Raw genomic sequence first — 6,750 nt, 5'->3', positions numbered from 1 at the left:
TTCTGAAGCCTGATAAATCCCCAACAAAATGTGAAAGTTAGACCGATTTCTCTTCTGAACTCCAACTCAAGAATTAGTGCTATAGCCTTAGCAAGGAGATTGGATGGAGTTCTCCCATATCTAATACACAAAGACCAAAATGGCTACGTGAAAAACCATCAAGGTTTTCACAATGTGAGGAGAATACTAAACATAGTGCACATGTGAAGGGTCCCCTGATACTGCCATACTCTCACTTGATGAAGAGAAGGCATTCCATAGAGTTGATTGGTCTTATTTCAAGTGCTTAAGAGATTTGGGTTTGGGAACTACTTCTGTAAATGGATTAAGATTTGATATACCAACCCCACTGCATAAGTTGCAACTAACAACTTGATTTCACAACCTTTTAAGCTTTTCGGGGCATGAGACAAGGATGTCTGGCCAGTCCAGGACTCATTCTTTTAGCTATAGAAACCTTTGCCATTGCATTAATGGAATTAAAACATCAGATTTCGAACATCGAGTGACCCTGTATGCCGATGATACCCTCTTATTCCTAACAGATCTAAAGAACTCTTGCCTCAATTTAATTAATAACTTGTCCGTTTTTTGGTTTTAAAATTAATAAAACCAAATCTTCCATCCTTTCATCAACAAGCAAGAGAGACTGAATCTAGTTCTACAGCATCTATTTGTGAATACAGAACATGGTTTCACATATCTTGGTGTAGCGTGGTTCATTCTGCGTTGTGTATTTTTATTTAGGACACTGCCACAACTGGAATGCTGATGGTAGAATCATTTTTATTCGACCTGCACACGAAGAGACAACACACAATATGTTAGCCCTCGGTGCAGTCACAGCTCTCGGGCACCTGCGTGAGCACATAGCAAGTCACTCAAACACGGTCCCAAATACTCCCGAGTTACAATAGGTACCCTAATTAGCGAGCTTGGTGAAAGTTGTTAACATAAATCTTTATAATTGTTCACATTGTAACAAAACCTATAGTTACGTAAGAGCACTTTATGTAACTTTACCACAGTTTTATATTGACAAATTACGGCGCCAAGGACAACATACCTTGCTAGTTGAAGGTCCGGCAAAAGAGAACGATAAAATGGTACGTAAGTACGGATAACCCGCGATGGACCAAACCAAAATATACAAACTTTTACAATTAGGTGTATTTACAATATAGATATAAAAAAAAAATTGTACACCGAAAAATAACATTAACTATGCTGCTGTAATTAAATAAAGAAAACACATTGAATTATTATTATTGTTATTAACTTATTAACATCCCCTCTTGACCTGGCCTACTTGAACTGTCCTTGTGCGCAACTTGGTGCATAATCTAGGGGAACAACATCACTCTACTACATTCACCCCCACTGTTTTACACTAGATTATAGGCACAAAACAAAACACATTACCTCGAAGGTAACAAAGCAAAGAAAGAAAAAAAAAATAATTCACACCCACAGAGCGACGGAGTAACCCAGTGTAGTCCCTTAAGTCTAGACCCACAAATGGTCGATCAGCTGGAAAGCTATCCCGCGAAGGATTAGGAAAAATAAGAGGTAGCTAATCCCTTATTCAACCGTATACAAAAAATGCCAAATACATTTTATGCTGATGAACTACACACAAAGTTACATGAATTGTCAAAAATATTAGACCAACCCACGCATCACTCTAAGACCCAGTTAGATTACCACATACACACAAAAAAAGAAAAGATAGGCAATATCCTACCGTCACTGAGAAACCAAGAACGGTTTAAATTCCTGTGTAGACATAGTTTGGATTAGCCTATTCACTGGCTTAATAAATCTACCTAATCTAGTCCGAACACCCTCACCCAAAAACCTAGCAGGAATGTCACGGACAGCACTAACCGTGCTCAGAGGTCTAACCTCAGGTTGGGGAATACTACAACTCGGCCTATCCGGATCCAGCACACTTTCAGTTACAGACTCAACACTAGTAGTGTCAGACGACTGATCGGAATCCTGGTAGATTGCCACAGACCCCACTGACAAAGCATCTTCAACCAAGTTAACAACATCTGTCACAGCACCATCCCCACTGAATGGAGTTTCGCCATCAGAACTCTTGTAGGCTTTGGGGATCTCTCTCTGGTCCACTTCTACTGAGCACACCTCACTCAAGGGGACGTCATATGGCCGTTCCACTTCACTTCCATCAACTGGGACTTCACCATCCTCTTGGAATATCCTCCCAGAAGACTCAGGAAGGCTTGCTACCCAGTGAACAGTCCTTGCGTCACTCCCATCCATTTTGCTGGACGTTGCAGACATCTCAGAGAACACGTCACCACTCGATAGAGATCCATGACTCTCAGGTTCCTTCCAAGAAGGCAAAGGCAGAAAGTTGACTGGCATAATCAGGTTCCTATGCACCGTCTTGATGCGTCCAGTGGTAGGGTGCTGTATACGATATGTGTTCAGTGAGCTGTTCTTCGCAACAACTATGTACACCACACTGTTCCAGCGATCAGCCAGTTTCTTCTTGCCCCTCTCTCCCTTGTTAGCAAGTAGAACTCTGTCTCCCTTCTCTACCGAATGACCCTTTGACCATCTGTTGTAGGGCTCGGCTTGTCTCTTTTGTTGCTTACTTGCATGCTGCTGAGCCAATGTCATGGCTTCTCTCAGATCCTCACCCAAAGACTGGACATACTTATCCACATCGACCGTGTCCCCATCCAACAGCACACTTTCAAACATAACATCTACTGGCAACCTAGGGGTGCGTCCAAACATCAAGAAGAAGGGCGGAAACCCAGTAGTCTCATGAACAGTGCAGTTATAGGAGAATGTCAATGTGTTCAACATCTGAGGCCATTTAGCCTTGGACCTAGCTGGCAGAGCTCTAATCATCCCACCCAGCGTGCGATTTAGACGTTCTGCTTGACTGTTCCCCATGGGATGATAAGGTGTGGTGTGGGACTTTCCAACACCAGAGAACTGAAGTAATTCTGCAATAAGTGAACTTTCAAAGTTAGCACCCCTGTCAGAATGGATACAATCAGCGAACCCATAAACGCAGAAGAAATTATTCCAGAGAACACGAGCCACAGTCTTAGCAGACTGGTTTGGACACGGATACGCACATGCCAGCTTAGTAAAGTGATCAGTGTCATGACGTTGGCCTCTTTTGGTACAGGAGGACAGTTGACCCCCTCCCTTTTGCACCACCACCCAACCTACCTTCCCCCCAATCCACCCTGTGTGTAAAGGGTTGTAAAAACTCTAAAATTCCAGGAGAGTCTCTGGCCACATGGCCCATAGAGAGACAAAGGAAATTCTTCCAACTCATAGAATTGGAGAACCGAGCGACATGTGTGTGCTGGAGAAGGTATGGAAGATTGGTGAAGAATCCAGCTACGAACTGATCCGCTTGGTACAATTTTGTGATACTCAGAAGAGACAATATAGCCATATTACCATAAAACTGTTTATATAATAGCATCAGCTTGAGACTTGCAACATAATGGTTATATAGAATGTATGAATAAGGATAAAGCTTTTATAATACACATGAGATGCTATTGTACTGATGTTAATGTGATAGAATTGTATTTCTGTAACCAAGTCTAGCTCAGTCATAGGCACGCCCCAGGGACACATACAGGACCAGGCGTCATTTGACAAGCCTGTTCGATGGGCACTATAAAACACCCCCTGATTTACATTTCCCCAGACCAGGCCTCCACTCCATTGCGAGTTGGCCCATAGGTTTGACCATCCAAGTACTCTACTGAAAGTGAACTATACCACGTGGTTAACTTTTAGACTATCGAGACCGACTGAATAAGAACAAGTCTTTGATATTAATTATTAGTCTGCAGCTAAGTAAATTATATCATTGAACGCGAAGACCAACGAAACATCCATTCTATGACGACATTAATGAATGTCGCTCTGAAAGATCCATTCTAACCGAGAGAGAGAGAGAGAGAACGCGGACAAAACTCCCCAACAGAACAGAACTCTCGAGCAAGGATCACGACGACACATGAGCGTAAATATATATTGATTGCAATTGTTCCCGAATGAGTGAGCCTTCAATTGTCAATTGTTAATATTAATGAACTCTGTGTAACTTCTCAGCTGACCGTTTATGACCCATTGTCTAACAGACCAGCCATGCTTGTTAGCCATTAGGGCACATTACTATACCAATCCTTTGTGACGATAATTACTGTTTGTATGTTTTCTGTTAATTACTTAGTGTAGTAAATAAATGATTTTAAGACAATTGATGTATGGATGATTTTAGTAAAGACTGGGTTCGTGCAGATACAACAATTTACGACGTTTGGAATGAGACTGGACTAAAGGTAAAATACACCATTTAAACCAGAAGATAATCGGCCTATACTATAATAGAATATAATATTATAGTACAGGAAAGTTATATTAGGAAAATTATAGTTTTGTAATCTGAATATTCTCCTTGGTGCCCCGATCTCCTAGTTAATTACAATTAAACGATTAATCAGTTTAATCGCGTGATAATAATTACAGGGAGCTAATTGATAAACATATCTTCAGTTTAATGGTACCCCCAAAGACACGACATCAGTCACTACTAACACATCAATAGACTTGTTGTTTGAATCTTCTGCGGTCCAGAAATCAATACACACAAGTTCCAAAGGTGCCGTTGTCACAATGGAGACAAGTGGGGCTCTTGCTTCAGGCTCAGGTGCTTTACTCAACACGCATCTCTTACAGTGGGCCATGTATTCCTTGACATCCTTTTCCATAGAGTCCCAGTAAAACCGCTGTCTCGTAAGCCACAATGTGCGCTGCTGACCCTGATGACCAGCATCATCATGAACCCCCGTCAACACAAGGCCTCTCAAAGACACAGGTACAACATACTGGAATATTTTCTTCTTACTCACTGGGTGTTTTGAGACACGATACAGAATCCCTAACCGCGTGGTGAGTTTTCCCCACTGTCTTAGAGTATAAACTGTTTCATTAGCTTCAAGGACTCGCTCTCTCCTAGATGGGCGCCGGCCTCTATCTACAAAGAACATGACTCTGCTGATGACAGGATCCAGTGACTGGTTATCATACAGCTCCTTGTGTGTAAAGACAGGTAAAGGGCTCTGACCCATGGACATCAACTTCTCAAGGTGCTGCGCATGTGAAATGGCCCTCACCGTGGCACCATCATCCCATCGGCGGTGAGCATGGAGGACAGCAGACACCTCTTCACAGGAAACCAACCCACTGACATCGTCTCCAGCTCTACTTAACTCACTCCCAGGAGCCATAGACGTTCCACAGCCAGCCTCGGGCTGTTCACAGGAGAGGCGGAACATGTCTTGAACATCCCCCACTCGAAGACCTCTGGCTTCCTCCAGCAGGACATCATATGGGATTCTTGTCAGTCGGTGCAAAACTGTGGAGCGGACAAATGGCTCTCTGCTCAAGGCATCAGCAACGACATTCTTGGGACCCGGTATGTACTGGATATCAAAGTCAAAGGGTGCCAGCTTTGCGACCCATCTCTGCTCACATGCATCAAGTCTCGGCTTTGTAAGAATATATTTGAGTGGATTGTTGTCGGTCCACACAGTAAACTTATGCCCTCGCAGCCAATGGCTGAATTTATCATGAATGGCCCATTTCATGGCTAGAAATTCCAGCCGGTGAGCAGGATACTTGGATTGTGCATGATTAAGAGATTTACTAGCAAAAGCTATTGGCCTGGCTATTGCCGTCCCATCTTGCACTTGGGATAGTACAGCTCCCAAACCACTAGTAGATGCATCCACAGAAAGTAAAAATGGCTGAGAAAAATCTGGATGAGCCAGCAGTGCCTGGTCAACTAGTGCTGATTTCAAAGCTTCAAAAGCGAGTTGACATTCGGCAGTCCAGTCTGCAGCAGTGAGCCTGCGAGAGGGACCAGGCCTCCTCCCACCCTTGCCTCTCCTAGGCTTCTTCTGACCTGTAGTTAGCTGAAACAATGGCCTAGCAACCATGGAACAATTCTCAATGTAGTGTTGATAGTATACTACCATACCAAGAAAAGAACGGATTTTGCTAGGAGACGGAGTGACACCATCAGCTTCCATCATCTCGCTCTCAGTCACGTTCAAAATAGTTTGAACTTTAGCAGGGTCAGTGGCTACACCCTCCTGAGAAATGATGTGACCCAAAAACTTAACAGACCTCCTCAAAAACTTGCACTTAGACGGAGACAGTTTAAGATTGTGCTCCTGCAACCGCTGAAAAACCATCTCAAGTCTCTGCAGACTCTCTTCCTCAGTCTTAGCAAAAACTATCAGATCATCCAAATAACAAAGGAGACTTAGAAAGTTTTGGTCACCAAAGATGGTCAGCATCATTCTCATAAACGTAGCCGGGCTGTTGCAGAGGCCCTGAGGCAACCGATTGTACTCATGCAGGCCTAAAGGAGAGGAAAAGGCAGTGTATTTCTGATCCTCTTCATGCAGTGGCACGTTATAATACCCTGACGTCAAGTCCATTGTGCTGAAGAAGGCATTACCTCCCAGCGCGGCCAGTACATCAGCATGATGAGGCAGCGGATGAGCGTCCTTTACAGTGCGGGCATTTAACCACCTAAAGTCAGTACATAGGTGCAAGTCCCCATTCTTTTTCCATACCAGCACCAAAGGTGAGGCATACTCACTGCTGGATTTTCTGACGATTTCCTTTTCCTCCATATCATCCAGTGTTTCCCTGAGTTTTTGGTAATGA

Source organism: Salmo salar, chromosome ssa16, assembly GCF_905237065.1.
Source record: "Salmo salar chromosome ssa16, Ssal_v3.1, whole genome shotgun sequence".
In the NCBI taxonomy this organism is placed as follows: domain Eukaryota; kingdom Metazoa; phylum Chordata; class Actinopteri; order Salmoniformes; family Salmonidae; genus Salmo; species Salmo salar.
The sequence above is the reverse complement of the archived record's forward strand: the minus strand, read 5'-3'. Positions refer to the sequence as shown.